The 15,278-nt window shown below is 51.3% G+C and overlaps 1 pseudogene; it reads right to left on the bottom strand.

Annotated features, from left to right (window-relative positions):
• Positions 1 to 10,952: 10,952 nt before the first annotated feature.
• On the bottom strand, positions 10,953 to 11,643 carry LOC140898875 (immunoglobulin lambda variable 8-61 pseudogene; annotated as a pseudogene).
• Between the last annotated feature and the right edge of the window lie 3,635 nt (positions 11,644 to 15,278).

The following is a 15,278-nucleotide window of genomic DNA, read 5'->3' as shown; positions in this document are numbered from 1 at the left end:
GATCTAGAAGAATGAGTCCCCTAGACAGGGGAGGGGGGGAAGCAAATCTGGTCTATTTCTTGTTTTGATCCACTCCATCTATCTTTTACATCTTTGGCTGGCAGCAGACGGTGCAGAAGGACTGCATGCCATCCACATCTCATGGCTGCTCGGCAGAAGATGGTACAGTACGACTGCTAGCAGTCCGTATCGCCTGCCCGCTCACCATAAGACGGTTCAATAGGACTGACTGCAGGACTAAAGAGAATGACCTGCTCAAGTCACTCCAAATTTAGTCCCTGCGCCCATGTCTGCCCAGGCGCTCCTGATCGACCTCACAGAGGCGACCAGGAGCACCTCAGACATGACGATGACGGCTACCAGTCGTACTGTACCGTCTGCTGCCACAAGGCAAGGGGTTGCTGCTACTGTGTAGCAATGCCGTACCGCGTCTGCCAGCATCCAGGAGACATAGGGTGACGGTTACCTGAGCGGGCTCCATGCTTGCCGTGGTATGGCGTCTGCACAGGTAAAAAAAGGCGCGAAATGATTGTCTGCCCTTGCTTTCACGGGGGGAGGGAGGGTGGGAACGGGGGCCTGACGATATGTACCCAGAACCACCCGCGACAATGTTTTAGCCCCATCAGGCATTGGGTTATCAACCCAGAATTCCAATGGGCAGCGGAGACTGCGGGAACTGTGGGATAGCTACCCACAGTGCAACGCTCCGGAAGTCGACGCTTGCCTCGGTACTGTGGAAGCGCTCCGCCGAGTTAATGCACTTAATGCACTTAGAGCATTTTCTGTGGGGACACACACACTCGAATATATAAAACCGATTTCAAAAAAACCGACTTCTATAAATTCGACCTAATTTCGTAGTGTAGACATACCCTGACACTACGAAATTAGGTCGAATTTATAGAAGTCAGTTTTGTAGAAAGCGGTTTTATACAGTTGATCGTGTGTGTCCCCACACAAATGCTCTAAGTGCACGTAGTCGGCGGAGTGAGACTGAGACTGAGACTGTTGTTCCTGCTGCTGGTACCCTCTGCTCCAAAGACCTCATCCAACGCCCACGGAAATCAAGGGGAGTCTTTTCAGTGACCTCCACAGGCTCTAGGCGCCGGTCCCAAGAGCAGAGCTCCTGCCAAGCTCACAGCTTCTCTGTGCATCTCCACAGGGTAGCCCATTTCTGCTACGTCAGGGGCAGCGACCGACTGTTACCGGCACGGAGGGCTGGAGTTACGAGTCACCCCTCTGTACAGCCACATTAATAAAACTGAGCCCTCCTAATCCTCAGCTACCCTGTCTGTAGCTCCTCCTTCCGCTGTGCTCACGTAGGTCCTCAGTGCACGCTCATGGCCGTGGCCTGCGTCACGCACGCTTGAGCAAACCCCTGTTCCCTGGTGCTGATCCAGGGTGTTCTTGATGCTGGGCTCTAGTCAGGATCTGCTCTGGGACGGCGTCCTCCTGCAGTCACACCAAATTTCATTCCACAGGCCACGAGCTCCAGACGCTTAGCTCTGAGGGTTGGTTCGAACCTGCAGTGCTGATGAAATTCGCAGTTCAACTCCTGGGTTAAATCCTTGAAGGGATGGGTTGGGTTGCCCAGTACAGGTTTGAATGTTCATAGAACAATGCAGGGTCTTTCTCTCCAATGACCATTTGCAGGTCTCTCAGGAGTGAGGCAGAGCTAAGAAGCCCTCTCCAGTTAGCTGGGGTAGTGTTAGGGCGGATTGGCCAGGCTCTGATCTCATTGCGGTGTAAATCAGGAAGAGCTCCACGGAAGCCCTTTGTGAATTTGCTCACCAGTGCGAAAGACAGGGCTGCCAAGTGTCACCTCTACTTGTCTGTCAGCCTTTGGCAGCCCTGCCACGCCCGCCCGTCAACCGGAATCTCACACGTCTGGCTGGGCTGTGGCCAGTTCTCTTGTGGCCACCAGAGACCATTATTGTGCATGGTGCCTCAGAGAGGCAACAGCAGCTGCTAAGGGCAGGTGACTCACAAGGGGTGTATCTATGGGTATCTGAAAAGGAGTTGAAAGGGGACTAGAGAAGGGGGCAGGAACTGAGAAAGGACTGAATAGGGGACTGGAACTGAAAAGGAATGGGGGGTAAATGAGGGAAGCCAGTGCAGGGATGGGAAAATGGGGGAGGCTGTCTCATAACCCATATACCTCCGGCTGTCACTGCCTCGTTAGCTCTACAGGAAGTCATCCCCCCAGATCAGAGTGAGACATGCACAGTAAACCCTGGCCTGCAGCTGCTATGCAGCGAAAAGGAAGGCTTCGTTCAACAGGGGAGTTTTCATCTCAGTTCCCCATCTGACTGTGTCACTGTGAGGAGCACTCCCAGTCCGCACAGCACAGTAATAATCAGCCTCATCCTCGGCCTGGGCTCCAGTGATGGTTAACGATGCCCTGTTACCATATGTCTCACCAGAGAAACGCTTGGGGATCCCGGAGGCTCTGCTCCTAGAGTCATAGATCAGTAACCGAGGGGCCTTCCCCGATCTCTGCTGATACCAGGATGGGTAGTATTTACTAATGAAATCCACTCCTTGCAGCGTGCAGTGCAGCTCGGCCGTCTCCCCCGGTTTCACTGCCATGGTGGAGCTTGTCTGAGTCAGCGCACTCTGGGAACTCCAACCTGGAGAGAGCAACAGAAACCAACCAATCACAACCTGCCTCTCTTGTCTGAGAAATGTTCTTCCCAAATCAGAGAGCGAGTCCCAGGGATTTCAACCCAAAGTCCAGTTAGTGATCAGCCCCTGGTCTTGGGATCCATTCAGAGAAACCCCACCCTCCACCCTTACCAACGCAGTAAGTGAGCAGCGTGAGGAGCAGAGGGGCCCAGGCCATGGTGGGAATCCAGATGAGCTTGGCTTCCTGAGGCAAATGGGTCTGTGGCTGCAACCCTCCGATTCTCTCTTAAACACCCAGAGCTGGAGAACGGCCCCTTCATGCAAATCCGCTCCCTGCTCAGTGGTTGGAGAGCATGTTCTAGAGAAGAAGAAAAAAAATTCAAAAGAAGTTGAGGATCAAGAGTCAGCAGAGGAACAAGGCAGCATGAAGAATAAAGAAGAGGAGAAATCTAAGGAAGGGAAGGAAAAAGACCCCTGAATTCCTAATATTTGTCCAGCCACGTACAAGAAGTAACTGATTATGGTAGTGCTGCTCGTTGTACCATTGAAAGTCCTAATGCAACCAGGATTTGAATCCAGGTCTCCAGAACGCCCATTAGCACAGTAAGCCATTGTGTGCTACAGCTCAGTGATGTAATAAGAAGTCTGACGGTGACGGCTACGGCTCTCTGCAGCGCAATCCAGGGCTACCAGCCCCGTTTGTCTTCTCAGCAATAGAAGACGTTTGCATTGCTCTTTAAAACATTTCAGACTGATATTTAGTTATTCACTAAGGAAGTGCAGGTGTTTGGTATCCATTTCAGGCAGTGTAGGCTCCTTCAGTGTAAAGTACTTTCTGCTTTTAATTTTTACAGTACCTGCCCTATGGCCACAAAGACACTGCAAAGATGGCTGGAAGGGATGGAAGTTTTCCCAGTGAATCAGTGCGTTCATGTTTGTTTAATCACACATGGGTGCAAGTTCTGGTGTTGTGAGGATTCCTTCCTGTACTTTGGCCTTCACGGGGTCTGCATGTGCCTCTCCCACTCCCCTTCTCAGCGGGGCAGAGGATAAAGAGCTCTGGGGCTCCCTGGGCACATGTACATGGCACCACAATGGGCAGGGGGTGGGTTGGAGGACAACGGAAAATAGAGAGGGGGGAGAATCGGTTGGGGGTGTAGAACACACATCGCTCAGCATCCAGGAAAGGCGGCTCGTGCCTGTCCCTTTCCGCAAGTGCATTACAAGGAGTGTCTCTGGCATGAACAGGCCCCTGCAGCCCAGTCGCTCCCTCGCTCCTGTTATGGAAAACCCCTAGTTACTGGGCACAACCTGAGCAAACAGCCCACGTGCAGGGAGGGCATGGACCCTTCCCCACCCCCACCTGCCACAGAAGGGCAGAACTGCTCCATAATCCCCTGTCTAGCTATTGCACCTCCCCTGCCTGGAGCAATTGAATGTGGATCTCCATAGCCACGGAACCAACGGCTTCAGCCCCTACCTCAAACTCCCCCTGCATGTTGGCTTGGAGGAGCCCAGGCAGGGCCCATGGGGGAATGGGGAATGCATCTAGGCAGCGTCCCTGTCTCCTGCCACCTCCACATGGCAGGACCTTTCAGACTCTGCTGCCTGACCAGTTTCTGCACCTGTCTGGGGTACTGGGGGAAGAATTTGCCCCTAAATGAGTAAAAGCCAAATTCAAACTGGGACCAGGCCACAGAGGGTCACAAAGCCAGCCCCAACCAGAGAGAGCTCAGAGAGGAGTCGCGGGATCAGTCACTTCCTGGCCTCCTTCATGATGGAAGAATGGACTCAAGAGTGACCAGGACTCTGCCAACCGGTGCCCCCGCCCCGCCCCCCTTCTGGCTGCTGTCCAGGGCGATGGCCAAGCAGAGGCGAAGGAAGATCGGTACGGTGCACACAGAAGCTCAAGCTGCTCCAGATGGAGTTTCTAGCTCCTGTTCCTTATTTCTTCTCTTTCCTTTTCTGTTTCTCTTTCCCCTCTGTCTGTCTGTCCATCTGCTTGTGGCAACCAGCTGGAATGAGGCTGGGTAACTGTAACTCCACTGTAATATTATCACATGCCTCTGGTTCGAGTCTCCCTCCCCCAGGACGGGAATCGCGGGCTTGGCAGAGCCCTCAGCTGTGTTCAGCGTCAACCGAAAGCCACTGAACTCTGTGCTGTTCTGTGGACTGAGAGGCTTAGGTGCTGGAACTAGGGGGTTGGGCAGGCTCTCGGGTGTCCGTTATATGCAGGGTTTACAGTTTGGTTCAATGGCTCTCAGCACCGCCACTATAAATATTGTTCCAACACCCCAGCTGAGAGGGGAGCAGGGCCTGGCAAACTATCCCCCAGAAACACCAGAAACCAGGGGATTTCTGCAGCTCTAGTGACCTCTTCTGGCCAAATGACAGATCTGTGACCTGGGCAAAACCTTTTCCTTTGCCTGACACTACGAAATTAGGTCGAATTTATAGAAGTCGGTTTTGTGGAAAGCGGTTTTATACAGTTGATTGTGTGTGTCCCCACACAAATGCTCTAAGTGCACGTAGTCGGCGGAGTGTGTCCACAGTACCACCGTCGACTTCCGGAGCGTTGCACTGTGGGTTCCCGCAGTCTCCGCCACCCATTTGAATTCTGGGTAGAAATCCCAGTACCTGATGGGGCTAAAACATTGTCGCGGGTGGTTCTGGGTACATATCGTCAGGCCCCCGTTCCCTCCCTCCCTCCGTGAAAGCAGGGGCAGACAATCATTTTGCGCCTTTTTTCTTGAGTTACCTGTGCAGACGCCATAAGACAGCAAGAATGGAGCCCGCTCAGCTAACCATCAACGTATGTCTCCTGGGTGCTGGCAGACGTGGTACTGCATTGCTACACAGCAGCAAATTGCCTTTGGCAGCAGACAGTGCAGTGGTAGCCGTATCGACGTAGTCCTGGGCACTCTTTTAATCGGGCACCTGGGCAAACATGGGAGTGACTCAGCCAGGTCATTTCCCTTGTTTCGTCTCATGGCGATTCAGTCCTTTTAACCTCCAGCCAGCAGAAGATGATGGCTAGTCGTCATACTGCACTGTCTTCTGCCGAGCACCCAGGAGATGATGATGGCTAGCGGTTGTACTGCACAGTCTGCTGCCAGCAAGATGTATAAAGATAGATGAAGTGGCTCAAAACAAGAAATAGACCAGATTTGTTTTGTATTTATTTTCTCCTCCCTCCCTGCCTCTGTGAAATCAACGGCCTGCTAAACCCAGTTTTGAGTTCTATCCTTGAGGGGGCCATTCAGTTTCTCGCAAAGCCACCCCCTTTGTTGATTTTAATTCCCTGTAAGCCAACCCTCCCTCCGTCAGGGCAACGGCAGACAATCGTTCCGTGCCTTTTTTCTGGGCAGACGCCATACCACGGCAAGCATGGAGCCCCGCTCAGATCACTTTGGCAATTAGGAGCACATTAAACACCACACGCATTATCCAGCAGTATATGCAGCACCAGAACCTGGCAAAATGATACCGGGTGAGTAGGCAACATCAGCGCGGTGACGTGAGTGATGAGGACATGGACACAAACTTCTCTCAAAGCAGGGGCCCTGGCAATGTGGGCATCATGGTGCTAATGGGGCAGATTCATGCAGTGGAACGCCGATTCTGGGCCCAGGAAACAAGCACAGACTGGAGGGACCATATAGTGTTGCAGGTCCGGGACGATTCCCAGTGGTTGCAAAACGTTCGCATACATAAGGGCACTTTCATGGAACTTTGTGACTTGCTTTCCCCTGCCCAGAGGCGCAAGAATACCAAGATGAGAGCAGCCCTCACAGTTGAGAAGCGAGTGGCAATAGCCCTGTGGAAGCTTGCAGTGCCAGACAGCTACCAGTCAGTCGGGAATCAATTTGGAGTGGGCAAATCTACTGTGGGGGCTGCTGTGATGCAAGTAGCTCACGCAATCAAAGATCTGCTGATATCAAGGGTAGTGACCCTGGGAAATGTGCAGGTCATAGTGGATGGCTTTGCTGCAATGAGATTCCCTAACTGTGGTGGGGCCATAGACAGAACCCATATCCCTATCTTGGCATCGGAGCACCAAGCCGCCGAGTACATAAACCGCAAGGGGTACTTTTCAATAGTGCTGCAAGCACTAGTGGATCACAAGGGACGTTTCACCAACATCGGCGTGGGATGGCCGGGAAAGGTACATGACACTCGCATCTTCAGGAACTCTGGTCTGTTTCAAAAGCTGCAGGAAGGGACTATATTCCCAGACCAGAAAATAACCGTTGGGGATGTTGAAATGCCTATAGTTCTCCTTGGGGACGCAGCCTACCCCTTCATGCCATGGCTCATGAAGCCATACACAGGCAGCCTGGACAGTAGTCAGGAGCTGTTCAACTACAGGCTGAGCAAATGCAGAATGGTGGTAGAACGTGCATTTGGACGTTTAAAGGCGCGCTGGCGCAGTTTACTGACTCGGTTAGACCTCAGCGAAACCAATATTCCCGCTGTTATTACTGCTTGCTCTGCACTCCACAATATATGTGAGAGTAAGGAGGAGATGTTTATGGTGGGGTGGGAGGTTGAGGCAAATCGTCTGGCTGCTGGTTTCGCACAGCCAGACACCAGGGCAGTTAGAAGAGCACAGGAGGGCGCGATGCGCATCAGAGAAGCTTTGAAAACCAGTTTCATGACTGGACAGGCTACAGTGTGAAAGTTCTGTTTGTTTATCCTTGATGAAACCCCCCACCCCTTGGTTCACTCTACTTCCCCGTAAGCTAACCACCCTCCTCTCCTCCCTTTGATCACTGCTTGCAGAGGCAATAAAGTCATTGTTGCTTCCCATTCATGCATTCTTTATTCATTCATCACACAAATAGGGGGATAACTACCAAGGTAGCCCAGGAGGCGTGGTGGAGGAGAGAAGCACCCGGAGGGATGGTGGAGGAGGGAAGGACAAAGCCACACAGCACTTTAAAAGTTTAAAACTTTGAAACTTATTGAATGCCAGCCTTCTGTTGCTTGGGCAATCCTCTGGGGTGGAGTGGCCGGGTGGCCGGAGGCCCCCCCCACCACGTTCTTGGGCGTCTGAGTGAGGAGGCTATGGAACTTGGGGAGGAGGGCGGTTGGTTACACAGGGGCTGTAGGGGTGGTCTGTGCTCCTGCTGCCTTTCCTGCAGCTCAACCATATGCTGGAGCATATTGGTTTGAACCTCCAGCAGCCTCAGCATTGAATCCTGCCTCCTCTCATCATGCTGCCACCACCTTTCAGCTTCAGCCCTCTCTTCAGCCTGCCACTTACTCTCTTCAGCCCGCCATTTACTTTCTTCAGCCCACCACCTCTCTTCCCAGTCATTTTGTGCTTTCCTGCACTCTGACATTGTCTGCCTCCATGCATTCATCTGTGATCTGTCAGTGTGGGAGGTCAGCATGAGCTCAAAGAACATTTCATCACGAGTGCGTTTTTTTCGCCTTCTAATCTTCACTAGCCTCTGGGAAGGAGAAGATCCTGTGATCCTTGAAACACATGCAGCTGGTGGAGAAAAAAAAAAGAGACAGTGGTATTTAAAAAGACACATTTTCTAGAACAATGGCTACACTCTTTCACGGTAAACCTTGCTGTTAACATTACATACACAGCACATGTGCTTTCGTTCCAAGGTCGCATTTTGCCTCCCCCCACCACGTGGCTAGCCCCTCACCCCTCCCCATGGCTAACAGCGGGGAACACTTCTGTTCAGCCACAGGCAAACAGCCCAGCAGGAACGGGCACCTCTGAATGTCCCCTTAAGAAAAGCACCCTATTTCAACCAGGTGACCATGAATGATATCTCACTCTCCTGAGGATAACACAGAGAGATAAAGAACGGATGTTTGTTTGAATGCCAGCAAACATACACTGCAATGCTTTGTTCTACAATGATTCCCGAGTACGTGCTACTGGCCTGGTGTGGTAAAGTGTCCTACCTTGGTGGATGGAATAAGGCTGCCCTCCCCAGAAACCTTTTGCAAAGGCTTTGGGAGTACATCCAGGAGAGCCGCAAATGCCAGGGCAAATTAATCCTTTCACATGCTTGCTTTTAAACCATGTATAGTATTTTAAAAGGTACACTAACCAGAGGTCCCTTCTCTGCCTGGCGGGTCCGGGAGGCAGCCTTGGGTGGGTTTGGGGGGTACTGGCTCCAGGTCCAGGGTGAGAAACAGTTCCTGGCTGTCGGGAAAACCGGTTTCTCTGCTTGCTTGCTGTGAGCTATCTACAACTTCATCATCATCTACTTCCTCGTCCCCAAAACCTGCTTCTGTGTTGCCTCCATCTCCATTGAAGGAGTCAAACAACACGGCTGGGGTAGTGGTGGCTGAACCCCCTAAAATGGCATGCAGCTCATCATAGAAGCAGCATGTTTAGGACTCTAACCCAGAGCGGCCATTTGCCTCTCTGGTTTTCTGGTAGGCTTGCCTCAGCTCCTTAAGTTTCATGCGGCATTGCTTCGGGTCCCTGTTATGGCCTCTGTCCTTCATGCCCAGGGAGATTTTGACAAAGATTTTGGCATTTCGAAAACTGGAACGGAGTTCTGATAGCACGGATTCCTCTCCCCATACGGCGATCAGATCCTGTACCTCCTGTTCGGTCCATGCTGGAGCTCTTTTGAGATTCTGGGACTTCATCGTGGTCACCTCTGCTGATGAGCTCTGCATGGTCACCTCTGCTGATGAGCTCTGGCCAGCGTGGCAAGCTGCAAGTGACCATGCAAACAGGAAATTGAAATTCAAAAGTTTGCAGGCCTTTTCCTGTCTACCTGGCCAGTGCATCTGAGTTGAGAGTGCTGTCCAGAGCAGTCACAGTAGAGCACTCTGGGATAGCTGCCGGAGGCCAATACCGTCTAATTGCGTCCACAGTACCCCAAATTCGACCCGGCAAGGCCGATTTAAGCGCTAATCCACTTGTCAGGGGTGGAGTAAGGAAATCGATTTTAAGAGACCTTTAAGTAAAAAAAAGGGCTTCATCGTGTGGACGGGTGCAGGTTGACATCGATTTAATGCTGCTAAATTCGACCTAAACTCCTAGAGTAGACCAGGGCTGAGATTCCTCCCAGGGGGAACCGTTATAGGCTCAGCCCACAGCACAGGTGCTGCGCTCCTGGGGCTCTGTCAGTGGCCGTGTGCAAGAGCTGCGCAGGAAATGCAGTAAAAGAGAGACTCTTCACGCCATGAACATTATTATTGATTATCTGCATTGCGGTAGCACCTTAGAGCCTCTGGCATGAACAGGACCCCATTGTGCCAGGCCCTGTACAAACCCAGAACAACATGGCGGACCCTGACCCAAAGAACGCACACTCTGTGCAGCAGACAAGAGATGCCAGGTGGAGACACACAGACAGGTGGCCATGCCAGGGGAGCACAAGGAAACAAGGAAGCAATAATCCTTGTCTATACACGTTTCCATTCTCCAACAGAGAGTTGTCGCCTGCACTGTGAACATTGGAGCCTCTCCGAAAGGAGAATTGTCTCCCAGCAATGCTGTGAAGCCCCAGCCACGGGGTTTTCCCCAGGCTGCTGGGGAGGAGACTGGGGGGCTGGAGAGGCAGGAGGAGGGGTCATGCTGGTGCCTGTCTATGGATGGATGGGATCAGAGTCTCAGGGGTTACCTGGACAGCTCATTGTGTATTTCATTCATTATCACGATAATTTAGGTCTAAGAGTTTAGGTTTTGTAGGTGCCTGCAATAGGGGGGAAAGAATCAACTAAATAATAAAACATTCACATCACTGGGCACTCTGGGTCCGTTCTCAGCTGGATAAAGCACCCTCATTCCAGTGGTTCCAGGGCAGCTACACGTCTAGACCTGGGAATTCAGGCCAGATGTTTTTAACCTTTCAGACAGATGTCCCACTCTGATTGTAAGTCCCAGAAGGGAGGCCCCAGTTCCTGGGCTGTGTTTGTGTGCCATGGAGATGTTTGCCATGGAGATGTTTGCCGCCCACTCAGTGCCCAGAACACTTCTCTTTGCCACTATGACGCCCCGTGCACAGATGAAGGGCCCAATCCGGTGTCCGTGCAGTCAAGGGAACGGCTCACAGTGACTGCACTGGGTGTAGGCTGGAGCTGGTGTGAGTAAATCTCTTTCTCCTCTTCATCTACGTGTCCAATGCCCTCTCGGGTTCTGAACCAGAAGCAGCGACACTGACGTGCCCAGCAAGCTTTGACCTGTTCTAGCAGGAGCAGACCCACAGTCAGTGTAAGAGGCACCAATTGTCCCCCTGCTCAGTGTATCCGGAGAACGGGGAGAGAGTTGTCCCTATCCAGAGGGGGAGGAGCTGGATTTCACAGGGAGCGATGCTCAGCTCTCTGATAGACCTCACTCATACCCTGGGCTCTGCAGCCAGCACAGCTTCCAGCAGGGCACAGGTGGCGAGGGAGGTTTTTGTATCACTTCCCCATCTGACAGTGTCCCTGTGATCAGCACTCCCTGTCCACACAGGGCAGTAATAATCAGCATCATCCTCCGCTAGGGCCCCCGTGACGGTCAAGGACATGGTGTTACCCGATCTGGAGCCAGTGAAACGCCTTGGGATCCCCGAGGTCCTGGTACTCGTGCTGTGCATGATCAGCCGAGGAACATTCCCCAGTCTCTGTTGAACCCAGAATGGGTGGTTGTGATCAGTGATGGCCCCACTGCTCAGGCTGCAGGAGAGGGTCACGGTCCCCCCAGGAGACACTAACTCGGATGCCTTCAGCGACTGGAGCTGCTGGGAACTGAAACCTGAAACATGAGAAAGAAACTGATCAGAACTCCCCCTAGCACGGAGCAGAACCGCCGTTCTCAGTGCTGCCTGCAGAGAGAGCAGCGCGACAGCTGGTTATAAATTCTTATTTTGCTTCATTCACCGGATCAACCCCCCTTACCAATGCAGTAAATGAGCAGCGTGAGGAGCAGAGGGGCCCAGGCCATGGTGGATCCAGACGAGCTTGGCTTCCCGTGGCAAACGGGTCTCTGGCTGGAACCCACCGATTCTCTCTTTAACCCCCAGCACTGGAGAACGGCCCCTTCATGCAAATCTATGGCTCACTCCAAGGCTCCTGCCTCTCCAGTCCGAGGTCTGTCATAAAGGGGCAGAGCCAACCTAAGGGAGGTTGTTCCAACGGGCTAAGTACACAGAGCAGGCAGAGTCCCGCTCTCTGCTCTCCCCATATCCCTGTGCTCTCTGATCACTCTGGCTGCAGTAAGACACATCATGAGGATGTTCAGAACCTGCTTCTCCCGTTGCAACCCTCTCCTCTGTTGTTCTCGCCACAAATCTCTTCCCAGTTTTACCAGCCCCCTGAAATCTGCAACTCTTTGCTCTTCCAGTCCTGAGCCTCTGTTGTGTCAACATTTCCAGTCATTTGTACCGGGCATAACAGGGGACACTGGTGGAACCACCAAACGGATTTTCACTTTGACATCGGTCACGCTTTGAACTCCGTTCTCCAGAGGTTAATGAAATTATGCCAGATTATTCTTATACATGTTACAGTGAAACCCAGACACCTAGACAGGACCATGGTTCCATTGTGCCAGGTGCTTTACAGACCCCTGTCTTCGGCTCTCTTTGCCATCAAGTTTTATCTAGTGGCATGAACAAATCCCCAGGTTGATTATTGCATGGTCTGGAGGAGTTAGCACAGGTTTGGGAGCCAGGAACTCTTGGGGCCGGATTATCCCATCAGTGACGGGGACACGGGTCCCAGACACACCAAAGGGAGTTCCAAACCTGCATGGTCCCAAGTCCGAATTTCTGGTTCTCCCATCAGCTCATTGTGGGTATGTGTGCACAGCAAAGAAAACCCCGCGGCTGCCCCGTGCCAGCCAACTCAAGCTCACCGAGCTGAGGCTGTGAGGTTGTTTCATTGCTGTGTAGATTTCCGTGTTCGGGCTGGGGACAAGCTTGGGTATCCGCCCACCACACAGGGTTCCCACTGGTTCCAAGTCTGTAGGGCACTAGCTGGTGATCTGCAGAGAGCGGTTTGGTCACGTGGTCCTGGCTCCTCCCCTGCTGTCCTGCTGCTAAACTGTATCAGAGGAGGCTAACAATATCTGAGCTCTTTTCACAGTGCTGGTATCCATGTAAGCAGGTGATGGTGCTGCCAGGGGCATGTGATGTGATTGTCCATGGAAGTCACCATGGACCATGTGGTTGTGAATGGGAGGCAGGTCTCATCACACAATTCTAAGGAAAGGGGGTATGACACATGGCCAGAAAGGATTAAGCATCTCGCAGGCTTAATGACCCAGAGTCAACCTTTAGAAACATTTTGGAAAAGTATGTAAATGGTAATTAGGGCCATTCCATGTTAGATGGGCTAGAACTTTCAAATGCAATCCTGTATTTTTAGAGAATTAGAGATGAAACTAATTGTGTGTGTTTACTTATATCTTGTTAGATATTAGCCATGTAAACAGACTGTTCCTGTCTATTACTATGGCTATTGATTCAGAGATCAAAAGGGAATATTAACATTTAGGTGAACCTTGGGTGAAATAATGTCCTTGTCTATATGTCTCTTCAAAGTTTGTGATAAACTGCGTAATGGATAAATTACCTTATGTTAATCCATACAGTAATTACCAGTGATGCTTAGGAAATAGAAGGTTACTTCAAAAGCCTATTGTTCACCGAGAACTATATCGTCAAAGAGTCTGCTAGAAAACTGCATAAAAAGACTCTTGGGACCTGATCCTTTCATCTCAGATCTGTTTGATGCATTATGCAAGAGAAGCTTGAGTCATAAGACAGAGATTTCCAGTCCCACCTGGATCACCCTGAATATGAACATGGGACTATATAACCTATGGACTAATTCTGAAAGAACTCTTTGTAACTACAGAGCTCACCATCTCTACTATAAAACTGATCTCAGAACTGCACTCATGTCTCTATGCATACTGGTCTTTTAACCAATACTCTCTCTCTCTCTCTTTTCTTTTGAAATACATTTTAGTTCAGTTAATAAGAATTGGCTGTAAGCTGTATTGGGGTAAGATCTGAAATATTCATTAACCTGGGAGGTAATGTGTCCGATCCCTTCAGATTGGTAGAACTTTCTTATATGATCAATAAGATTTTCAGTAACCCCCATCATATTTGACTTGGATGTCTGGGTGGAGACCTAAGGCTGGGTTGCTTTAAGGGAACTCTGTTTTGGCTTCTGGGTAACCTGTAAGGTATTATAGAAGCTGTTTTGAGGCTAGCTTGGTGGATCTAAGTACTGGAAAAACCACCGACTTTGGGGATTGTCTGCCCCAGTCTTTGCAGTTTACCCTAATTGAGTAACCTCAGTGTGGCTCCTGTGGGACCCCGGTCACAAGGAGTTTATTAAACTTCTGATCATTGGGTAGAGGAGAAGCTGAATCTGTCCATTCCTGTCATCTTGACTTCCACATATTGTCCCAGAGCTTCAGGGCTTGCTTAGGGCCCCTCAGTTTTGAGAGTGGAGACACTTTCATCCAGCAGATGCAACACATGATAATATCTGCAAAGACGGCCCCATGTGGATTCTATCCTCTGGCCCAGCAGGCAGCCAGTCATGGGGCCTTTCTTGCTCAGGATTCTCCATCTCCGCTGATTCCTCTGTCCTTTCACAGCCTGCGGTGCCCACTCTCTCTAGGGAATAATGGGCTAGGCAATAGCACTGCTGAGAAGGATCTGGGGGTTTTAGTGGATCACAAGTTGAATATCAGCCATTGTGAAAGAGGCAAATATTCTGGGGTGAATTAACAAGAGTGTTGTATGTAAGACACATTTGCCAGCCCGTCACAACCTATGGGGTGTTTTTCTCTGTTCGTCATCCAATCTCGTCATTGGGTCGAGCACCCCAACCCCAGCAGCACAGTAATAACCAGCATCATCCTCTGCTAGGGCCCCAGCGATGGTCAAGGACACTGTGTTACCAGACATGGAAGCAGTGAAACGCTCTGGGACACCAGCAGCTCTGGCAGCGAGCACCTTGAGGAGCAGAGGGGCCCAGGCCATGGTGGGGAATCCAGATGAGCTCGGCTACCTGAGGTAAACAGGTCTGTGGCTGGAACCCTCCAATTCTCTCTCAAAGCCCCAGAGCTTTCCTGATCACTGCCAGGTACTGCTCCCCACTCTTCCTCTTCCCTCTTGACAAGGCTCCCAAACACCCTAGGAAGCCTCTGTCCCATGCGCCACGTGCTGGGAGATCTAGAAGCCCTCCTGGTGCCTCATCGAGGTGGTAGGAAGGCAGAATGTTTCCAGCTTTTCCCTGTTAGCATGGAGCACCAGAAGGCCCTGCAGGAAGATGGATGTTTCTTTGACAGTCGCTTTCCTTCCCTTCTTTCCAGGAGCAGCCTTTTTCCTGGCAGTGAACAAGTGAACTCAATCACAAAAGCAGTGACCTTCCCCTGCCCTGCTTTGCTTAGGGTTTGGGACAGAACCAGAGAATCGTCTGAGCCATACAAGGGTACAAGCCCCCTTCCCTGGCAGAATCCTTCCTCCTGCTATGCCTCTGTAACTTCTTTGGCATTTATTTCTTCCATTCTTCCTTCAAACCCTACTGCTGAAGCAGGGCACAGTCCAAGAGGCTGGAGGTTTTCATCTCAGTTCCCCTGGTGGATGTCTCACTGTGATAGGCCTTCTGCTTACTGTCCCATGTATAGCAGTAATAGTCAGCCTCATCCTCTGCCT

Source organism: Lepidochelys kempii, chromosome 15 (assembly GCF_965140285.1).
Source record: "Lepidochelys kempii isolate rLepKem1 chromosome 15, rLepKem1.hap1, whole genome shotgun sequence".
In the NCBI taxonomy this organism is placed as follows: Eukaryota; Metazoa; Chordata; order Testudines; family Cheloniidae; genus Lepidochelys; species Lepidochelys kempii.
Note: the sequence above shows the minus strand (reverse complement) of the source record. Positions and strands in the feature narration are given on the sequence as shown.